We start from the raw sequence: 23,402 nt of genomic DNA, 5'->3' as shown, positions 1-23,402 counted from the left end.
AGAGTAGGAGAGGCAGGAAGTCCTAGGGATTTCCTCAGTTCCTCAAAGAATGACTTGCTCCTCTCTTCTTTGGCTCCCTGGTCAGATCCACACTCAAGAGCAGGGTCTCCCCAGTCAATACAACCTTCTGGGAAGGGGAGCCAGTGACTGGTGACTGCCCCTGGGTTGCTGTGTGGGCTCCACCCTCACCCCCACGCGCCAACAGCCTTCAGTGGCCAGTGAGATTGGGAGAAACTCTTCCACGTTAAGGAGGTGCCAATTTATTCAGCATTCTCGGGGCATGGCTCATCCATGCAAGTGACTTCTCCAAATAATCAAACAATCCCATTGCATTGCAATTTTTCATTGTACTCATTTTTAATTAATTTCTGTTTTATCACATTGATCAAAATAATGCAGGCATATGGTTTCTGTATCAACAGTACAGAGAGGCTGGGAATAAAGACCTTCTCCCTTAGCTTCCTCAGTCCTGCTCTCTCTAGAGACAGCCTCTTTCAACTCTTTCGTTAGTTTCAATTTCTGCTTATACTGTTATTTCTTGATTTACCAATTTTAGACCTCTGTTGACTTGTGGGAGATAAGAATTGAGCTTCCTACAAAGTCATTTCCAGTTCTCCCCCATCTCCCAGTAAGAATATAACGTGATTTTTGGTTAACTCAGTAGTGAATGTAGTGGTATTCTTCACTGCTGAGCTAAGTAGTGTGTTGTGTGGGGGAAAAGTCTTGTATCTTTGATAATTTTCTCCCTTCTATTTTACCTGTTGGACCTACTGGATTTACTCTTCTGGTTTTCTTATATTTTCTCTATTTCCCTGCCCTTTGCCCTTGGGTCTCCTTTCTTGGGCAACTTTACTTGACTTTATCCTCCAACCTTGCTGCTGATGTTTTAATTTCGGCTTTCATATTTTTTTTTAAAAGATTTTATTTGTTTATTTGACAGAGATCACAAGTAGGCAGAGAGGCAGGCAGAGAGAGAGGAAGGAAAGCAGGCTCCCTGCAGAGCAGAGAGTCCGATGTGGGGCTCGATCCCAGGACCGTGGGATCATGACCTGAGCCGAAGGCAGAGGCTGAGCCACCCAGGTGCCCCACGGCTTTCATATTTTTAACATACAGTTACTTATTCTTATCTTCTGTGCCTTTTTTCATAATTGCATTTTTGTTTTATGGATATACTCTTGATCTTTTACCTCTATGAAGGCATTGTTTATTTTTCTTCTATTTGTTTTGTTTTTATTTTCTTCTATTCTCTTTATTATCTTTGTTTCTACCTAGCTGCTTTTTGCAAGTTTGTTTTCTCTCTTTCATGTTGGAGGTATTCCTCAAATGTCAGATGTCCTGCCTGTCTGTTGATACTTATTAATGAATGGAGCAATAAAAATCTGAATTAAACTGTATGTTTGGGGACAACGTATCAGCTGGGGCTTTGCTATAGGGAGCAAGCTGGTCTTTTCATTAACAAACCTCTAAATGTCAGGCTCTGTTCTCTAGAGCTAGGTTTCTTAACCTTGGAGCTATTGATATTTTAGTACAAATAATTCCTTGTTGTCAGGGGCTCTTGTGCACTACAGAATGCTTAGCAGTATCACTGAACCCCCAGATGCCTTTTCTAGACTTGTGGTAACGAAAAATGTCTATAAACATTGCCAAATGTCCCCTGGGGGGCAAGATCACCCCATTGAGAACCACTATTTAAGCCATTCCACTTCTCCAGAGAAGCATTCTGACTCTTTGTTCCCATTGCTTATGACTGCATAACAAGCCACTCCAGAACTTAGCAGCATAAACAACCGCCATTTTATTCTTCTACAAGTCAGGAGTTCAGAAAAGGCACAGCTCCACAATGTCTGGAGCCCAGGTTGGGGTGACTGAAATGACCAAAGGCTTGAGTCACTGGGATTTGGAACAGCTGAAGCGGAAGGATCCACTTTCCAGATGGTTCTCTACTTGGCAGGGATAGCTGGGCTATCCCAGGGATAGCTGGGCTCAGCTGTGACTGGTGACCAGAGAGGCTGCACATGGCATCTCTAGCATCCAGCCTAGTAGCTGGATCTCTTACATGGTAGCTCTGAGCTCTGGTGTGAATGCTCCAGCAAGCAATGTGGGGATTTGCATGGCCTTTTATGGCCTGGTCTTGGAAGTCACATGGCTTCACTTACCACTGCAGTCACAAGGCCCCCCCAGATTCAGGGGAAGGGACTGATACCCACTTCTCAATGGAAGATGTGTCGGAAAAAAATTTGCAGCTATGTTTTAAATTCACCCCACTCCAGAACAGGGTGTTATATGCCTGGGGCAGGGTGAGATGTGAGGCGTGGAGGCCTTGAAACTCACTGTTCAGTCTTCAGACTTTGTCCTCATCACCCATTTGCATCCTTGTGTTCATCTGCCGTCTCCTCTGCCTCCATCTCTCATGTTCAGAATCTTTAGTCTCCTGCTCCATGAGGCAGAGCATGGAGTAGGATCGAGAAGGATTCACCTGGTTCCTTACCCCGAGTCCTATGTCTGACTCCCACCATCATCATGACTAATTTCACTGAGGTCTGAGCTCATCCAGGGTTCTGGGGGTGAAGGGGCTGGCCTCCTGTCAGCAGCCCTATCCGTGGGCCCTAGGAGACTAGCTTCCTCCAGGCCAGCCCTCATTCCTCCCTCTGCTTTCTCTCTTCCTGGAGGCTTCTCAAATCTCATCCACCCATGTCTCCTTTACCATTCCCTTTGCACTTGTAGGTTGATACCGTTTTCTTTCTTCTTTTTTTAAATTTATTTTCATTTATTTTTTAAGTTTTTATTTAAATCCCAGTCAGTTAACATACAGTGTAATATTAGTTTCAGGTGTACAATATAGTGACTCAACAATTCCAATGCAGTGACCACATTTAACTCTTTGCTGGTAATTCAGAGTCATCTTCATGAATGTTCATGTTTACCTTGGAATTATGAAGCTAAGTAGAGCAATTTGTCCCTGCATGAGGGGGACTGGGATCACTGTGCTAAAATCCCTTCAGCCTTTTTTCATGGTCATCTCTGTCTTGGAATGCCTTTCATCCCATTCATTTGTGGTGAGGGTGCCACATTATAGCACATGAACTTTCTCTTCTTCTTCTTCTTCTTCTTCTTCTTCTTCTTCTTCTTCTTTTTTTAAAGATTTTATTTATTTATTTGACAGCGAGAGAGAGAGAGAGAGAGAGAGTGCACAAGCAGGGGGAGTGGCAAGCAGAAGCAGGCTCCTTGCAGAGCAGGGGAAGACCTATATGGGACTTGATCCTGGGACTCTGGGATGATGACCCGAGCCAAAGGCAGTGGCTTAACTGATTGAGCCACCCAGGCGCCCAGCCATGAACTTTCAGTCTGTTTCTCCAGAGTGACTAAACTAGATGACTCTTCAGGGTGTCCCTGCCATGGCCCTGCTCCTACCTATTTCCTGCCTACCCTTCCTCACTCCTTCCTGCATTCAACTATTGTGGATTGCCTCAATCTGGCTCCATGGTACTTGCTTCCAGTTGGATTTGGCCAACTGAAGACCCCTGGGGGGGTGCTTGGAGAATAATGGTGGGGTGCTTTAGGGTCCTTTATCCCCCCAGTTACCTCCATTGCTATGCCTCAGGTCAGGAGGATCTGGGTTCTTCACTTTAAAGCCACAACACCTACAGCAGCCTTCTCCTCTAGCCCTATGTAGGTTCCATTGACCTCTCCCTTCAGGTTGGAGGTAACAGCTCCCTCACTGTAGCTGACTCTAGGGGGCTTCTCTTCCCATTGTCCTTCTCCTTAGTCCTGCTCACCATGGATGTGTACACGCTCTCCTCGGTTACCTGGGCAGTGCACATCTGTTTCCCACTGGGACTCTGACAATACAGAAACTTTTTCTCATTTGCATCTAAAGCAAGAATAGTCCCCGAGAGAGATCCTCCCAGTTCTTTGTAGGAGCTTTGTGACATCTCAGGACTACACAGGGGCTTTTAAAAATTCACTTTTGAGTTTTTAACTATGATGCACGATAGAAGGTACTGGATTAGTGACTTCTCCATATAGGGGAATATGACTCACTAAAGTGTTTGAGGAGGAAAATAAGCCTGTCAATAAAAGGAAGCCAGGAGAGAGAGAGTTTATGATGACTTTTAGAAATTATATGGCCGACTGGAAAACATCAACAGTTTCAGAAAATGAAGAAATATCTTCCTGAACAACAGATTCTTGTTGGGTCTCTAAGGTGAAGTGTAGGTTTGGGGGACATCCAGGCCATGTCTGGGTTGGATTCCCCTATATCTGACATGAGGAATCCCTTAGGTGAGACCCACTAAGCTTGTGTGTTTCCAGCTCAGTGGCCTCCTTGATGCTTTTGCTTTGAGGAATAATGGGAAGCTTGTTCCCTGGATGAGGATGACTTGGAGCCCAGACAGGCCCACAGCCTAGGCCCTGGTTACATCTCACACCCAGGAGGAGCACCCGGAGGCCACCTGTCCTTCAGCCACCTCCAGATCAGCCTGCTTGACTCCCCTGCTGGAACTCTCTCTGGATTCTCTTGCCTCCTCGATCTCCTGGGCAGGTCAGGCCTCAGTTTTTGGTTGGATTTGTACAGTCCATTGAAGCACACATACCTCTAGGGAAAAAGTAGAATCAAGTACTCACTCTTCTTGGCCACCCATTTCCTGAAGCACAAAGAGGAAACGTTTCATCAGTGCTTTGTAAAGGTGATGACAGGAAGGGGTAGTGGCTCCCTGGCTGGCAGGGCTGGCTGTATGGTGTTTCACAGACGAGGGAGGTGAGATGGCACATGGGCGGGGAGGCCCCAGCCAGGGATAGCACAGGCACAGCCCTGGGCACTGTGTCCCATGGGTTACTCCGGCAGAGCCATAAACCCTCAGCCCTCCTGGGCAGGGAGGAAAGGCCTGGGGCATCACCCCCATTTCCCAGGGGGGAGACAAAAGCCAGATAAATGGGGAGTGACAGCTTCAGTGGAGAGACACTCCTGTCTTTACACCCCAGCTTCCTTATTCATGCTTCTTTCACTTCCACGGATTTCTTTTTCTTTCTTTTTTTTTGGGGGGGGGGGGATGGAGACTAGACAGTTGAAGACAGATTTGTTTCTAACCTGGCTACCTTCCAGCGATGTAGCCTTTATCAGTTTAGCTTGTCCTCTTCCAGCCCACGCCACTCTGTGTCCCTTGGCCAAGGAAGCTCAGCCAAGCCGCCCCCCCACACCCCACCCCACCGCCCAGCGTCCCACCCAGGAGAGCTGCAAGAGGCCCCAGGCCCCTTCCTGTTCACTCCTATTCTGCAGTCCATGTAGGAACATGGACATAAGGGGCAGCCTGCAGCTGGATGGCGGAGGGCCCCGGAGGGCTGGGGGAAGCTTCTGAGAGAAGCAGAGTCCTTCCCACAGCAGAAGGTTCATGGTCTGTGCACATGGGGGATGACGCCCAGGAGGACAGAGCTCCTGTGTAGGCTGTAAGCCCATGTCTTGTCTTTTCTTGTCCAAGCTGCCCATTGTGGACGACAGTATGCCAGAGGTGGCCATTGCTGGGATGGCTGCCTCTAACCACAAGGAGAGGAAGGAACATTCTCAGCCTGGGCACTTGAACCCAGCACACTGCAGTCCTCAGCAAGATGTTGCAAGTTCCTAATCTGGATCCTAAGGCCAGGGAGTTTAGGTATCCTCTGGAGCCCAGAGTTGACTGTTAGCCACAAACACAGACATCCATGGGGCCAACACTGCCCCCTCCCCAACGTCACATCCTCAGCAGTGCCTCTGGTCTGGGTAATATCCTGGGCAAGCCTAGCTGCCTCATCTCTGTAAATGGCCCTGCAGCAGCTATGTGACCAGCCACCTCTCTGGGGCGGGGGCGGGGTCCACCTCGCTGCCACACACACCATGACATACTGATGCAACCAGCTTTCATCAGACACTGCCAGGGAAAAAACACATTGCAACAGCGTGTGGCTGTACTTCCTCTGCCCATTCATGAGGCTTGCTCACCTCAGCCAAGATGGACCTCTTCCCAACCCAGTGTTGCACCCCAGCTGTGAGGTGCCTTCGGTCAGGACCACATGAAGACCCTGAGCAGATCTCCTCCTCCCAAGAAATTAAACCAGTGGCTTTCAATCCTGGCGGGGCATTGCAGTCACCAAGGATATTTTAAAAATACTGATGCCTGGACCTCACTCTCACTCCAAAGATACCGACTGAATTGATCTGGGTTAAAAAAAAAAATCTAAGTGTGCGTTGAAGGATCACATACAGGTATCAGCACCACCACAACAAACCCAAGGTGTAAATCTCAATGAATTTTCACTCAGTGAACTCAGTTAGCCGAAGTAACTGGCGTCCAGGTCAAGAAGCAGAGCATCACCAATGTCCCCTGGTGCTCCAAAAGGTAACCACCATTCTCACTTCTAATGGTAGAAATGAGTCTTGCCTTTTTTCAAGCTCTGTGTTATATAAAGGGAATCATATGGTATTAGGGGTTTTGTCTGGATTCTTCCGCTCAACACTGTGTGTGTGAGATTCATGCAAGCTGTGGCTTATAGTTGCTGTAGTCTGTTTGTTCTCATTGCTATAGAGAATTCCGCCATATGGATACCACTGTTGCTGGGTATTTGGGTATTTGGATTGTTGTTTGGGGTTTGGGGTTAGGACTACTACTCCGATGAGCATTCCAGTGGTGTCTTTCAGAGCACATTTGTATGCATGTCCCTTGGGTGCCTACTTAGAAGTGACATTGCTAAGGCAGGTATGGATATGAATGCGTTCAACTTTCCTACCTTATGCCAATGATTTTCCAAAATGGCCGTACCCATCTGCACCCCTCCAGCAATGTGTGAGAGTGCCAGTTGCTTCATATCTTTGCCAGCAATTGGTATTTTGTATCTTTTTCATGTTGGCCCTTCTGGTGGGTGTGTAATATCGCAGTGTGGTTTTCATTTGCATTTCCCTGATGACTAATACAGTTGAGCACCTTTTCTTATGTTTATTAGCCATTTAGATCCCCTCTTTGCAAAGTGTCTGTTGGAAGTATTTGGACATCAGTATTTTTAAGAAGCTCCTTAGGTGGTTGTTCTGTGCAGCCAAGGTTGAAAACCATTGAACTAAACCACAAATTGAGTATCTGCTGCTCTGTTTCTCGACATCCTGCCCTTGAACTCAGAGTATTTTGGACCTGCGGGAACTTCATGAACCTAGGGAACTGTGACTTTTACACTCCCTACCCCCACCAAGATGGGCCTACCTAGAAGAAGCAAGTGATTGGAGCTGGAGTTCAGGCAGTTGTAACTCTCTGGGAATGTAGCCTCCACTTCAGAAGGACCCAGAGAGGGCCTGTGGTGTCTACAGCTGCCACAGACATTTCCTGACCACAAAAATGATTCCTTACTGATCCCCCCAGAGCCCCAGGCAATCATGTGGAGGAAATGGAGGGGCCACATGCCAGGTACTTCCCAGTTTCTGGGCCAACACGAACAGGACACAGCTCATGTGGGGGTTGTGGTCAGCCGGGGACAGTGAAACATGTGTTACAAGGGCCTGGGTGGGGTGAGGGAGGCCTGCCATCTGTGGCCTTTGTCCTGGGTGAAAGGGCAGCTAGTGAGGCTCTCCCACATGGGTCCAAGACTGGCCAGGTCTTGAGTTCTGCACGTTTGCACAGAGGTCCCTGTTGTTGTTTCTCTCACCTGTAATGATCTCCTTTGTCCTCTGCTCCTCACTGTTGGGGCCCTGCTCCAGGACCTTCCCTGGCTACCCCACCCTGTGAGCCCCTCACCCTGCTGAGCTTGTGCAACACTCAGGGAGACCATGCGGTGGGGCTTCTGGTTGCATGCTGCTTTGTACTGCCATGCTGTGTCATAGCTCATCACATCCCCACTCTGGACTGCACTCTGTCCCTGGGGACTGCTGAGCACCTATCTCTGGCTCCCCAACAGTGGGTAGAATGGCATTTGGTAACTCAGTGACAACAACCTCCAACTTGAAAAGAAGGTGCAATAAAAATATGGACCATACCCAAGTCAGCATTTTCCTTCCCTCAGACAAGAGCTATGCAAGTGTCAAGCAGAGCTACCCTTTGTGGGTTCCCCGCTGGCACACGTGCCCCACATCTGGTGGGTGAGGAGCTCTGTGCAGTGAGTCTGGATGAGACCTCCAGCAAGGTACTAGGATGGGTGTGCAGAAAGGCCCCTTAGGCAAAGGGGATCCCAACACCCTGATGGAATTCACCATGGTGTCCAGAGCTCGGGAAGTAGGGCAACAGCCTCGCCAGTGCCCGTCCACACGCTCTTTGAAAAGAGCACAGTCCACCTTCCATTGACTGAAGTCCTGCCGGCGGTGTGACATGAGATGGAAGCACGTGGGCAAAGTTTACATATGGGAGACCCGTGAGCACAGAATCAGCTCTGGACTCCCTGTTGTGCTGCATTGTGTGGATTCAGGGCTATCTTGGAAATTGCTCTGGACACAGAACTTTTTGTGTCTGGTGGTCTAAGTACAGACGTCGGTGTTCTCTTGATTGGCACAAATGGTAGTCCGCATCGCCCAGTGACCAGGGTGCAGCCTGCAGCCTGGCATGGTAATGGATAGAAGTCTCTCTGTGGCGGTGCGCGAGCATTCCAGTTGCTTCACATCCTTGCCAACAACTGACATGTTCTGTCTTTGGCCATCTGAGTCTCATAAAAAGACCCCTCTCCTTCCCCTGAATGTGCATCCCAGCCTCTCCCCTTTCACCAGAGCCCCCTCCCAGCAATCTTGCCCTTCAGTTCTCTCAAACCTGGGTCCTTCACGCTCTCATCCACTGGCTGCAATGGCGCGGCGTTTGATGTGCTCCTGCCAAACTGTCTGTGTCATGCTTCCCTTCCCACTTCCCCACACAGTCCAGCCATGCCATCTGCCTCTCCCAGCCGAGACTCTAGAAAGAGAGAGCTCCTCTCTCCTCCTCCTCCTCAGGACTTATTCATGGTATTCATTTGACCCCTGCCTGTGCTGGGCTTCACACACAAGTCCCTCTGGGTCTGCTCTCATGAGGCTTCCAGCTGAGGAGGGAAGACAGGCATTAATTATTAACAAGAGCTCATGGAATGGCGGTGGGGATAAGCTCTGCCATAGCCTGATAACACAGCCCATGTCCTCTCTGCACGTGAGCACCTGCAAATGTCCACGTGTCCTTCGAGGCTCAGCCCACATGTCACCACATCTGTACCACCTTCCCAACACTGCATCACCCAACAGGGTGGCCCTTTCGGCCCAGAACAGTCTTGGTTATAACTGCTCTGCACAGAGGATGAAATCCAAGAGCAGAACCGAGATCGTGCTCCCCTGAGTCCCCCACCCAGCATAGAGCCCAGAGCAAACATCAGAGGTGCTTAGTAGATGAATGTAAACTCTTGCCAAGACCGAGCTAATGTGTGTGAACATCTTTGTGGGCTGAGAATCTTTGCTTGCTTGCTTCCTTTTTTTTTTTTTTTATTTTAATAGACTTTTGTCTCTTTTTATCATGATGAAAGTAATTTGGATTAGGTCATGACAATGTGAATTTACTTAAGAATACTGAATGGTACACTTACAAATGGTTAAGATGGTAAAATTTATGCTATGTGCATTTTACACAATTTACAAGAATAAAATTATGCAAAGAATAAGTATAGATGAGAGAAATAAGGGAGAAAGTTCCAGATTATTAAGAAATAAAGGACAAGGGCTTTGATTCAGGGTTTGATTTAGACAGAATTGGATTAAAAATAAGTAATTTGGATTAGGGAAATGAAAATCAAAACCATAATGAAATACGACTTCATACCCTTTAGGATGGCTATTATAAAAAAAATAGAAAATAACAAGTAGGGGCAAGAATGTGGAGAAATTAGAACTCAGTGCATTGCTGGTGGGAATGTAAAATGGTGTAGTTGCTGTAGAGAACTGTATGGTAAATTGAGTATCTGCTGCTGTGTTTCCTGAAAAAAATTAAACATAGAGGGGTGTCAGCGTGGCTCCACTGGTTAAATATCTGCCTTCAGCTTAGGTCATGATCCCAGGGTCCTGGGATCAACTCCCACATCAGGTTCCCTGCTCAGTGGTGAGCCTGCTTTTCCCTCTCTCCCTGAGAGAGTGCTCTCTCACTCACTGTTTCTCTCTCTCTCTCAAATAAATAAATAAAATCTTTTAAAAAAAATTAAACAGAAAAAGGAGGCAGCAAGCATAGACAGACATGCTAAACACTAAACATTCTGAGAATAGTGCCTGTGACATAGAAAGAGCTCTTTAAATGAAAGTTACAAAGAAATCCACGCTATTATTCAACTATGACAGCTTATAAGGTAATGCCAAGAAAATGGCGCAGAATATAAGAAACCAGGAGAAAAGGTAGAAATAATTCCTGATTCCTGCTCTCAGAATTGGTGAATTTTTCAGAGTATCGGCATGTCCATTTCTTTGAATTAACTTAGGCTGTCTAGGAAATTCTGAACTTCCTAGATCTATTGTTATGATATCTAATCAATAATTTTCAGACACCACAAATTTATCTGTTTCTATTTCAGTATTTAACATCTCTTCTGCCGTCATGCTTCTATCTTAAATAAAATCACCTGACTTGTTTTAGTGATGATAGCAGTTTGCTAAAGCATTTTGAAAATGTTATTTTTTCTGGTTAACCATAATTCAGTTAGAAAAATTTTCCCTAAATAATGAGTGTGTACAGTTGTTTGTGTGTAAATAATGTGTATAGTGATGTGTTTTTCTTTTCTTAGACACAATTTTCTTTCTCTCAAAAGGGTTGAGAAAACTGCTGTAATTGATCAGTACTTGAATGATATTGGTGTAATTTCTCAGTTCAAAACTAATGTTCAATTAGAGGGTATCATGCTTAGCGAAATAAGTCAATCGGAGAAAGACAACTATCATATGATCTCCCTGATATGAGGAAGTGGAGATGCAACATGGGGGCTTAAGGGGGTAGGAGAAGAATAAATGAAACAAGATGGGATTGGGATGGAGATAAACCAAAAGTGACTCTTAATCTCACAAAACAAACTGAGGGTTTGTTTTGCTGGGGGGAGGGGGATTAGGAGAGGGAGTGGGGCTATGGACATTGGGGAGGGTATGTGCTATGGTGAGTGCTGTGAAGTGTGTAAACCTGGCAATTCACATACCTGTACCCCGGGGATAAAAATATATTATACGTTTATAAAAAATAAAAAATTTAAGAAAAAACCAGTGTTCATTAAAAGTTATTACATGATGAATATTTGACAGAAAAAAAAATTGAACAGAATTACCTATGATCCAGAATTCCAATTCTAGATATATACCCAAAAAATTGAAAGCAAGAACTCAGAGGTGTTTTTATACTTGTTTTCATATAAGCATTATTCACAATAGCCAAAAAGTGAAAACAATCCAAATGTCCATTGACAGATGAATGGATAAACAAAATGTAGCATATACACAAAATGGAATATTATTCAGTCTTAAAAAGGAATGAAACTCTCCCACATAGGTTCATCCACATGTGGATGAACCTTGAAGATATTATGCTAAGAAATGAAATAAGCCAGACACAGAAAGGACAAATACTGTATTGTCCCTCATTTATATGAGGTAGCTAGAGTAGTCAGATGCATAGAAATAGAAAGTAAAATGATGGGAGTCAGTGGCTGCTGGTGAGGGGAAGAGGGAATTAGTTTAATGAGTTTGGTGTTTATGTTGAGGACGACAAAAAAAATTTGGAGCTGGATGGTAGTGGTGGCTGCATGACAAGGTGAATGTGCTTATCACCATTAAATTGCACACTTAACAATGGTTGAAATGCGGCACCTGGCTGACTCAGTTGGAGGAGTGTGTGACTCTTGAACCCGGGGTTATGAGTTCTAGCACTACTATGGGTGTGGAGATTATTTAAATAAATAAAACTTTTTATGTATGCGTGTATTTCTTCTTAAAGATTTTATTTATTTATTTGTGAGAGAGTGAACGAGCAGGGGAAGGGGCAAAGAGAGAGGGACAAGCAGGCTCCCCACTGAGCATGGAGCCTGACAGCCATCAGTTTGACCATCAGCTTGATCACAGGACCCTGAGATCGTGACCTGAGCTGAAGGCAGACACTTAACTGACTGAGCAACTCTGGTGCCCCATAAATAAAACTTTTTTTAAAAAATGGTTAAAATGGTAAATTTTATGTGTGTGTGTTTTACCGTATTTTTTTAAAAAAGTAATTTGGGTGTATTATGAACATTTTAGAAACCACTGGTAAGCGCAAGGAGAAAAAATTTAAATCTTACCAGCTAGAGATAGCCACTATTAAAACTGAGGTGTGTGCGTTTCTATTCATCTCTTTCCTTTCTATCTCTCTCTCTCCAAAAAAAAAGTGTGTGTGTGTATTATTCTATCTTCGGAGACCCCATTCAACCTATGGGAAGTCTCTTCCTCACATGTATCTCTCAACTGTTCCAGTTGACGCCGTTTCCTCCCTTTGAGCCACCCAGGACAAGTCTATCCCTGTCTGGTCATCAGCCTGGAATAATTTCTCACACCCAATTTCACCCCCCTGCACCTCCAGGGTGACAGTTCTCTGAAAATACCCATTTCCTCTGTGTTCCTGAAAACACGGTACAAGAGTGGGACCAGTCATGAGTTGATGAGGGTCGGAGAGAACAGCAAGTGCCTTTGCCCTTTCTCAGATTCCACACATCTTAGGTGGGTCCATATGAGCATGTTGGCTTCTTATACAGTGCACTTGTTGCGGGTCCTGCAAAAGCTGCCAGCTACTAAACCCCTGAGTCTGCTGGTCTGGCCTGCACTTGCCCGGGTCCTCGTGCTCTGCTTTGTTGTCTTGCTTCTTGGACCTGGTGCTGGACCTCACATTATCCCTGTTGATTCTAGCCTGTAGATCTGACTTCTGCAGTCTGCCAGGAGCCTGTGACCTCGTGCCCCAAAGAGCACACCCTTCCTCTCCACTGTGAGGGAGCTGTGAGAGGAGAGAGGGCCCCATAGCCTCTGACCCCGGCTGGGCCCTGCAGAGGAGCAACTGCTTCCTCTCTTCCTCCTGTGAGAAGTGGCCCTCCTGCTCCATCCCAGGCACCACCATGCCCTGCAGAGCTCTAAGTCAGCAGGATGAATGAAGCTCTCAGGAAGAGGGGCTCCCTCCACCACATGGGCTAGTGGGTGGGCTGTGGTAGGGCTAGTGGGTGGGCTGTGGTAGTTGCCCTGCTTCCACAGTCCTCGGCCTGGCCCCAGAGACTTATCACACTGTCACATCCTATGGATGTGCCCCCAAGGTCCCACATTTGGGCCCAGGTACAGCCTCCGTCCCTACCTCTGCCACCTGGTCTAGGAGCCAGGGCGTGGCCAGCTTCAGCAGCAGTGAAAAATGAAGCAAGAGGCCCCAGCCACTCAGGTGATTGAAGTTCATGTCTGTACCCCTTGATTAGAGATAGTGACTTCTTTTGCCTCCAAATCCAGCCACAGACGTAAGACTCTTCTCTCTTCGCTTTGAGGCTTCCCCGGAAGGGTTTATTCAAGGTTTCGACCAGGATCTTTACAGCCTCGTCCTGAGAAGTTTATCTTTTTATTGCAACTTTGATTAATGATTGATCAAAAAATGATACTAGAAATACCGAAGAACAAATTTGCCCTAGAGATTAGGAAAGGTCTACATCTGCCAGGCTTAGGGAGCTCACCACCTGTTCCCTCCAAGGTCAAACTAGGGCAAGGGTACATTAGAAGGCCCACCTCACATACACACATCCACACAGACACACACATACAGACACAGACACAGTCAGGGCAAAAAAACAAAAAACAAAACAAAACAAAAAACAGATATAAATGTCCTTACAGCCTTTTTGGAATTAAACAGGCTATGAATTGCAAATAAATGGAACAAAGAACTGAAAGAAAGACCCCAAAGTCTCTCAACAGATTTTTTTTTCTTGCTTGCTTCGTTTCTATTAATGCCTATTACAAAGTGACATTTTTTTTAAGACTTTATTTATTTATTTGATAGACAGAGATCACAAGTAGGCAGAGAGGCAAGCAGAGAGAAGAGGGAAGCAGGCTCCCTGCTGAGCAGAGAGCTTGATGCGGGGCTCAATCCCAGGACCCTGGGATCATGACCCAAGCCGAAGGTGGAGGCTTAACCACCCAGGTGCCCCACAAAGTAACATCTTAAAGAGAAACTTGGGATATGGAGAAGAGAGGAGCTTATGTGAAGACCATAGGCTGGGCTTCTTGTAGACCTCTAGTCCTAGAAAATGGTCATCTGGAATGTGTTCAACACCTGCTAGGGAAAGGGGGGGGGATGCTGAGCAAAGTTTCACAAGCGTTCCCCACAGGAAGAGCCTTGGGGAGGGAATGGACCACACCTCAGCTATGCTCTAGGGTCCCCATGCCCCATCAGAACCACTGAAGGGCCCAAACTTCCTCCCACCTCAGAGACTGGGGAGCCAGGAATCTGAATTTAACAACCTCCTGTACAGGGGGCTCGGCCAGTCCCTACCCCCTGGCAGCCCCAGGGAACAGGTGCTGGCAGGAACACTTTTCTTGCCGGCCTTCGCTCCCCTGTGGTACCCTGGAGCGTGGGGAGTGGAGCTGCTTCTAAACGGAAACTGGAAAACGAAACTGGAAATCACAGCCTCGCCACCCTGAGTGCCGGGGTTTCTTTCCCACAGGGAGAGTCCCCGATGGGGGAGAAGCATGTTTAGTGAAGGTAACGCGGTCGGTCGTTCAGGAAGCAGCCTGGCCCGGGGCAACCAGCGCATGCCGCCTGGGCAGCCTGCGGGCCCGGCAGCGCCAGCACCGGGAGCTGGCCAGTTGGCCTCAGTCTGTCTAGTGTTTCCTCACTAGGAAAATGTAATTCTATGATTTATATTGAAAACCTCGGTTCAGAGGTGCTTTAGAAAGGACCTTGGCTCTTGGTTAATCTGAAAATGTTTCATTCCAAAACCGTTTCTCAGAACTAACATGTCATACCAGCAGCTTCTTGCCCCAGCGGCTTCCTTCACCCCCATGGCCTGCCAGGGCTCCCACACTTGTACCACGCAGGACCCTGATGAGGAGTGGAGGTGCTTGAGGGAAGCCGAGGCTCAGAGGTGCAAAACCATAGTCTCTCCCAGCACTAAAGCAGCTGCCAGCAGACACTGGCCAGGGGCAACTGGGACAACAACAGCAGAACGGGTTTCCTGGCAGCAGATTTCCTCAAGGGACCAACTGCGGGAGAGAAGGGCTGTGGGATGGGGGCCAAGAACCACTCCCCACCAGCCCTGTTTCTCTGCATTGCTCACCTCAGGGAATGGCTGCCCTAATACCCAGCCCCACACACTTCTTTGATTAAGATCCTGGGGCCCCTGGGGTTCAGTCGGTTAGGCAGCTGCCTTTGGCTAAGGTCTTGATCCTGGGGTCCTGGGATGGAGCCCCACTTCGGGATCCCTGCTCAGCAGGGAGCCTGCTTCTCCTTCTCCCTCTGCCCACCCCCCACCCCCGGCTTGTGCTCCCTGTCGCTATCTTTGTCTCTCTCTCTCTCTCTCAAATCTTAAAAAAAAAAAAAAAAAAAAAAAAAGAACCTAAAGTTGCGCCCTCTCCTAGAGCCCTGTGCTCTTCGGCTGTCTTTATGACTATTTGCCCAGTGTCTGTCTCCCTCACCTGAACGAAACTCTGCCAGGCCTGGAATTTGGTCTGTTGTGTCCTTGGTGCCCCTAGAATAGGGCCTGACACATTGGAGTTGCCCAATAAGGTGTGCTCGATACATGAGGGCAGCCTGAGGAGCCCAAGGAAAGGACAACGCTCCAGGGAAGGGTCTGCACCACACTCTAGCCCAGCCCCTCGGAGTGCCATCAATTGAGGATGCTGTGAACAGATGCCCCAGCTCTGCTGCGCAAGGTCCCCATAGCCCAGTCTGTGGAATGCCTTAACTATCCTGGCATGTGCAGGAGGTTCCTGACACTGCGGGCAGGGACAGGACATCTCCTGTGGCACCTCCTCTGAAGGGCCTGGCAAATGGACTTCTGGAGCATCTTCCGGATAGGCCGGGACATTTGGCTCCCCAGGCTACCCAGAAGACAAAGGCCACTTTTAGCCTGGGAGTCAGGAGTTGGGGGTGGGGGCAGATGCAGGACGCTGGTGGTCGGCCCTCAGGAAGCAGATGTGGACAGGGACAGCAGCTCTGACTTCAGGCCACACACCCTTTCATCTTCTTACTTCAGGCCGCACACCTTCTCGGACTCACTTTCTCACCTACAAATGGGATCCGTTCTTGTGCGTGAGCTTTAAAAAGCAATATTAACAGAAGATAATGGGGCGGACTTTGGAATTGAGCTCTCTGGGATAAAATCCCAGCTCTGTCGTTCACAGGCTATGTAACCTTGAGCTGGTTACCGAATCCGTTTGCCTTTTTTTTTTTCTCTCCAGTAAAGTGGGAACAAGAATAGTGGATCTTATGAGTTACATCATGTCCCTGACACATGGTGAGGCCTCAGTTATCCTTAAGTATTATTACCTTAGCCAGGCTTACGAGGATCCAACAAGACGGCGTATGTGAGCACAGGTCCTCTGGATTCAAAGATGCTGTACAAATAGGAGGAAAGAGTATTGTTTTGGAAATACTGAAGGCACAGCTTCTCTCCCATGTTTGTCTGGGGTGGGGCAACAGTTTCCCTTATTTAATGTGAGACTAGAGATGCACAAAAGGGAGGTGAAAAACAGAAACTGCCGACCGTTTGAGCTGTAGGCTACACCAAAGCAGTGCGGCTGGTGCAGATGGTGAGGGCCTAGGCAGGCCAACTTCCTCTCTGTGTGCCCTGGGTCTTCCTCATACCAGCCGCTTCCCAAAGCTGCAGGAAGCGGGGCCAGGAACTCTTCAGGGTGTGTGCAGAGAGGCCTGGGCAAGGGTCGGCAGCCGCCAGGGTAAGAACAGAAAACTTTGCTGTCCTGGATGGGTCCGGGGCCCCTGGGGCCGTAGCCCCTGCCCTCTCTCTGCCCAGCACAGGTTTGTAGCAGATGCTTCCCCCTCAAGCTTGCAAGTGATTGTACAAGAGGCATCCAACCCGTGAGAGGCAGGCTGGAGAGGAGAGCGAATCTTTTCTCAAAGGAAATGCAGTTGCGGTTTGGAGACGTTCATTTCATATCTGTGGTTGGCGTTTCCCAGGGTTCTAAGAGGTGAATGCAGGGTCAGCCTCATGTCGCCAAATAAGGTTCACCAGTGACCCTAGCAACAGGCTTTGCTGCCCATTGGCTGCCACGGCGCCGCCTGCTAATGTGGCTTGCTGGAGGCCGGCACCGAAGCTGGGCTGAAGCTTCCACGTGCTCAGGGATCCAGCTGCTCCCTGTCACAAATCAGTGCCAGAAATCAGCAACCACAGGTAGGTGGGAAGCTCTGGGCAAAGGTGCCTGCATGCCTGTGTTTCAGAGTGCATCCTGCTAGCACCTCACTGACCGTTCGCACACACAGCCCCGGATCAGCTCCCGCAGCTTGGTGGCCTGGTACCCGCTTGCCAGGATGAGCAGTTCCTTCCCCCTCCCTGCCGCACTTTATGTGCCGGCTGTCAGTCTCAGGCACTCCACCGGTCCCATTCCAGAGTCCTACTCATGCCTCCTCTGCGCCGGCACTCTGCAAAGCTCCTTCTTCACCTCGTCTCTTAACTCAGTAGCCCAGTGAGTCAGTTAGTCCATTTTACAGGTGGGGACACTAAGACCAAAGGAAGCCAGCTAACTGACCCCAGACTGCATCAGGAAGCAGGGAAGACTCGAGTTAAACCCAATTTACACAGGACCAGATCCCACACTATGAACCGCTGTATTGTATCGCCATTCAGTGTCCCTGTGCCTCAGTGCCTTCATCTGTGACACGGGGATGGTTACGTGTACCTAACAGTGTTGGGCACAGTGAAGGCTGCGTGGAGTGACCTACGTGCATGAATCAAGGGCAAAGTGCACTTTGGTAGTCCACCTTGCCCCTGTGGGCTTGGCGCCTCTAGGGCTGCTGCTCAGGCAGCTCACATGTTCCTCTCCCACGGAGTATGCTGCTGAAACACTGAGGTCTGTGAACCGGACTTCTCTGTGGCCCTCGTATTTGGTTTCCACTTCCTCATTCTCAGCCTCCTCTCACCCCTACCCAGCTGCATCACTGAGGTAGGGAGGCTGGCGCAGAGCCTGCTGCCAAGGGGCCTTGACCTATGAGTACCGGACGGCATGGGGCAGCCGGCTGGGCTAAAGAGGACGAGATTCTGAGGACGGAAGGTGGGCTGATCAAACTGCAAGGGCAGGCATACCTCATTTCCTCTACCGCAGACAATGCTGGGGTGTGACAGCCCTATTTCCCCGAGAAACTTTTTCAGAATTAAAAAGTACATCTGGTGATCTGGTAAAGAAGAAGATACACATACCCTATAATCCAGCAGCTCTACTCCTCAGGATCTTCTCTGACCAAGCTCTTACCTACATGTGCATGAGAATGTCCACATAACACCAGGAAGCGTCCGAATGCCCATCAGCATTTGAGGATGCAGAGAAATTGTGCAACATTCCTACAGTGAAAATGAATGAACTACAGCAACTTGCAATAGCTGTCATATTGGATAGTAATCATGTAATAATGAATAACTCTCATCAACATAATATTGAGTAAAACACACAAAAGAACTCATCCAGTATAATTCCTTCCAGGAAAAGTTTAATCAGTGACAACACTGGACTATATTGTGTTTAAGGATACATGCAGAAAAGGTAAAACTATAAAAAGCACAGAAATCACTGTCACAAAAGCCAAAGTAGACATGATCACAGACGTGAATGTGGGGTGTTGTGATGGGGAGGGGTTCACAGGGGGTTCTTGGAAGGGAGTCGGCATTCTTTCATCCCTTGACCTGGTGGTGGTTGTACAAATATTTGCTCTCTATTTGATACTTACTAAACGGAACATGTTATTAAAAACACTGAACATACGTGTTGTGCATTTTTCTGCATAAATACTGCTTCTTGATTATAAATAAAGGTATACGTGTGTCCATTTCAGCCTGAACGGGGCAGGGAGTGGACAGGGCAGGGAGTGGAAGCTGTACCCACGGCAGCCTCTTCTGGATCAGCTCCTCAAGCGCCACACCGGTTGCCGACTTATAACTCTTACTGCAGACTGAGGGCCCTTGCCGGGAGTGGAAGATAAAGACTGGTATGTGATGTAGAACTGGAGGACATCCTTTGACATGTCACTATCACTAGGGAAGGTCACCCAGTGTTTCCTGACTCTGTCAACTTAGGGGGCTGGCATTTCCTAAGGTTGTCACTTGTTTTATTCATCCTTATTTTTCTAGACTGGAATAGGGCAGAGATGATAATCAATAAATGCTTATTGTGTGAGCAAGTTACACAATGGGAAGTAAGGCCTCTTCAGGTCCCAGAGAGGCAGCCCACCAGGCTCCCTGCTTCTCTGCTCCATCCACAGGCAGCTCAGCCAGCTAGAGCAGGCCCCCTTGGGGGGCACTCAGGGCTAATACCCGCTGGCCAAGAGCTTGTCGGGTGTTACAGACAACCCTCTTTCTTTCTGAGCTAAGTATCAGCAGTTTCTACAACTGTTTGTCTTCTAGCCCTCAGCATTCTAGTTGTCCAGCCTGGAGAGGCAAAGAGTATCCAGATATAATTTGAACGTGGATGCAAATGGGAAATTGGGCTTTGTGGGCTTTGGCCGTTGCTGTGGTCAAGCTGTGGTGGTATGGTCTCTGACATGGTAGAAGGGTTTAGGCTTGCTACTCATCACCACTCCTTCTTTGGTGTTCTCATGGCTTTTATATAGATACTTTTGTGAGCTTATACCCATGCTGTATGGTCCTTGTCCCAGTGTTGTATGTTCCCTCAGCTCACCTGGAGGCTCCCTGAGAGCTGGCTTGTGGTAGGCACTCCATAGATACCAGCTCATATTAATTATTTTGTTGTTTTATTCTTTGAGTGGACAGTCGTGGATTCGTCACTTATGGAGCATGTAATGCTTGTCAGGCATCGCTGGGTGCCAGAATATCGCAGTGAACAGAATAGGCCTGTCACTGCTCCCAGATGCTCTGGGAAGACTTGGGGTATTGAATGATAAATCCTGGTGGAGCTCACTATGAACACTGCCAGCACCCGACATTCACTGGGTGCTCCCTGGGTGTTCCACTCACAATCCGCCCCACCCCCCATGCTGGAATGTGGGAGTTGTTCAGGAGGACGTCACAGGGGGTGGGGAGGAGCAGTGAGCTTCAGGTGAACTGAATAGAGATCAAGTCCTAGCTTTGCCACACACAACACAGACCATGTGACCATGGGTGATTTCGCTTGGCCTCTCTGAGCTTCAGTTATATTATCCTTGAACTAGGGATGACAATACGTCCCTCAGAGGCCAGGGAGGATCAGATAGGGTCCCCACACAGCACAACTCCAGGGGGTGCTGTTCCCATTTTCGTCTCTGCCATGGTTGGTGGCCTAGGATTAAAAGAGAGCACGTTGGCTATGTGAGCTGAAATTTAGAGCCAACAAACAAGAGCTGCTGTTATGCACGAGTCAGAGAGAAGCAGGGGTCACTGTGGGCCAGCAGGCTGCACAGGCAGCCAGGCTTTGTTCTTCAAGGAAGGGCAGGGCCCTGAGAAGTGCAGCCTGTGAGCTAGGCACATGCCAGGAGGCAGGGACTCCCAGGGCGAGTCTGAGAGAGGCAGACTGCGGCAGGGGGGGGGGGTTGTTTCTACCTCGAGGCCTGAGTAAGGAATTCTCAGAGCACAGAGGAGCCCCTGGAAGTTGGTCAGGGAGCAGGGGTGGGTGAGAGGAAGGTGACGTCATTTTTGGGCTGCAGAGCAACTTATCCAGCCTCTTGTCTCACGAGGCCTGCAGGGGCCTGGCAGGGGAAGTCCTGAGTCTCCAGGGTCCCACAGGGTCCCACAGGAGGGAGTCCTGTCCGGGGAGTCCAGGACTCCCTCCTGTGCAGAAGCTGGTTCAACCCTGGTTCGTGGCTCCATAAAAGAAAGTCCCTGGCATTTTTGATATATTCATATATGTATTTTTTTCTGACTGTAAAAGTGATCAGAGGTCATTGTAGAGCATTTTTAAGTTAAGGAAATAGTAAATAAATAAATACAATCACCTATAATCCCACCACCCAGCTTCTTCCAGTAGGTAGTCCACATAAAGTTACAATATTCATTAGATCGGAATCGTACTGATTGTGCATAATTTCATATTCTACTTTTTCTGTATAAAAACGTAAGTGTTTTTATGAGAAGGAGGGGCTGCTTTCAATGTAAAAGAAACTCTAGAAAATTATTTTCCTTTGGGGGGAAAAAAAAATGCTCAAAGCCATCATCTGTGGTGGTTGGTAGGACAGCGTGCTGGCCGCAGGGTGGCTGTGTCTCATGTCTGCGGGGGCTCCGAACCAGGGGCTCCAACAGAGACAAGTGTTGCTCTTTTCTCCAGGCCAGGCCGAGTACAGCCTCCTGCCTGCAGGCAAAGCAGAGCTGATGAGTGTGCCCTCCCTTCCGTCCCCAGCACAGGATGTGTGATTACCCACTCCATCCAAAGGCACATGTGGTTTATCGCTATTGTTTATTAATAAAAACACTGTCTGTGTTGGTGCAGCATATTTCCTCTTGTGTCACCTCTCCCTGTGAAGCAGGTAAGACAAAAGCTGTTACACCCATTGTATAGATGAGGAAACTGAGGCTACAGGAGGTCTCATCTGAGACCACAGAGCTAGTAAGTGGCAGAGCGAGGACTTGATGCAGATCTGGCTGACATCCAAGTTAATGATTTTTCCTCGAAACTTTTTTCCTTCTAGTCCTAGCTTTTTCTGAGCCAAATTGGATTCCCTTAATGAAGCCAAAGACTAAGGGTGCTGTAAGTATAATGGGTGTGTGGAAAGGACAGAACTCCACCCTGGGAGGACAGGTCAGAGCCGGCACCGGTGGAGGTTAGGGAAGTGGGGTTCAAGGGGGTGGCTGTTTCCCAGAGACATGTCCATCCTTCTTGACCCACCCAGGCTATGGGGGCCCATTCCCTGCCCAGTGCTCTAGAGTCTCAGGGACTCCCAGAATGGAATAGAGGCTTCCTCAGAGAGACTCTGGGGCTCTGTGAGACTGACTCTAACCAAGGGACTTGGAGGGACTGCCTCCCTCATCCGGTTTCCCATATTGCTGCTGTCACAAAGTACCATAAACTAAGTGGCTTAAAATATAAATTACAGCTCTGTAGTCAGAAGTCCAAAATGAGTCTCACTGGACTAAACTGCTAGTGTCATCAGGGCTCCATACTTTTACCAGAGGCTCTAGGAGAGAATCTGTTTCCTTACCCTTACAACTTTCTCAGAGGCCACTTGCATTCCTTGGTTTGTGGTCCCTTCCTCTGTCTTCAAAGCCAGCAATGGCTTTCACATAATGCCACCTCTCTGGTTCTGCCTCTCCTCCCTCCTTCTTCCCCACTTAAGGACCCTCACCTAACTACATTGGATCCATCCAGATAATCCAAGATAATCTCTTTAAGTAGCTGATTACAAGCTTATTTCTACCTGCACCTTAATTCCCTGTTGACATTAAGATACCACAGTCACAGGCATTAAGATGTGGACATCTTTATTCCACGGTGGACCATTATTCCGCCTATTTCTCTGGTCTCCAAGGGCCTCATCTTTAGGCATAGACAGGCCAGACCACAGTCAGGATATGCCCACCTATGTCAGAGACGTTCTTTCTGCCCAGGTCCCCTCCCACCTGCCTGCTTCTCTCTCAGCTCATCCTATCCTGGACTCCTCTTCTATTCTCTATTCCCAGTCTTAGGTAGAGAGAAGCTAGGCGGGCAACATGCACAGGTTTGGACACAGAGGAGGAGGATATGAGGCTGGGTGAACCAGGGCTGTGGAAAGCTCCAAGGGGCTGAGCACTTCCCACCCAGAGACCCTGCACTTTCTAAGAACTAGGGCCAGAACTTAGCCTATGATGACTCAGACCCTGAGGTCTAAGGGCAGCTCTTGGGCAGGAGGGATAGCTGGCCAAGTATGGGAGCCCCTCCACCTCTGGGCTGCTCTGGACAGCCAGGGCTCACCTGGCCATCTTCCCTCAGGGGATATTGCCTTCCTGCCCTTATTCATTCCCTTTCCCCCATCCTTTTCTGAGCCTCACTTGGGAACACTTGGAGGGAGTGTGCCTAGAAGGAGCCTCTGTCCCAGAGCTGCTTGGCGAGTTCTTAGGGGTTCTGAGATGCAGCAGGATGGCCTGTGAGCAGTGCACAGAGAGAGGGACTGGACAAGGCCTTTGGCTTTCCAAGTACAGTGACCATCTTGCCCCAGTTTCCCCAGAACTTTCTCAGTGGTAGCCCTGAAAATCCCTCTCCTCCGTCCTGAGTGAACTGGGACCGTTGGCTACCCTACATCCAAGGCCCTTTGTACCTGCTAATCTACTCTAGATTACCTCTGCAGCCTGGACAGCCA

The 23,402-nt window shown here is 48.4% G+C and overlaps 1 long non-coding RNA gene across 1 annotated transcript in view; it reads left to right on the top strand.

Moving 5' to 3' along the window:
• Positions 1-21,561, top strand: part of LOC122891941 — a 67,108-nt gene extending 45,547 nt beyond the window's left edge. The window contains exons 4-5 of the long non-coding RNA XR_006381342.1: positions 18,978-19,130; positions 21,398-21,561. This is a non-coding gene — a long non-coding RNA (uncharacterized LOC122891941). The remainder of the gene's footprint in view (positions 1-18,977; positions 19,131-21,397) is intronic.
• Positions 21,562-23,402: the final 1,841 nt, after the last annotated feature.

Source organism: Neovison vison, chromosome 1, assembly GCF_020171115.1.
Source record: "Neovison vison isolate M4711 chromosome 1, ASM_NN_V1, whole genome shotgun sequence".
NCBI classification, from domain to species: Eukaryota; Metazoa; Chordata; class Mammalia; order Carnivora; family Mustelidae; genus Neogale; species Neogale vison.
The sequence above is the reverse complement of the archived record's forward strand: the minus strand, read 5'-3'. Positions and strand labels throughout refer to the sequence as shown.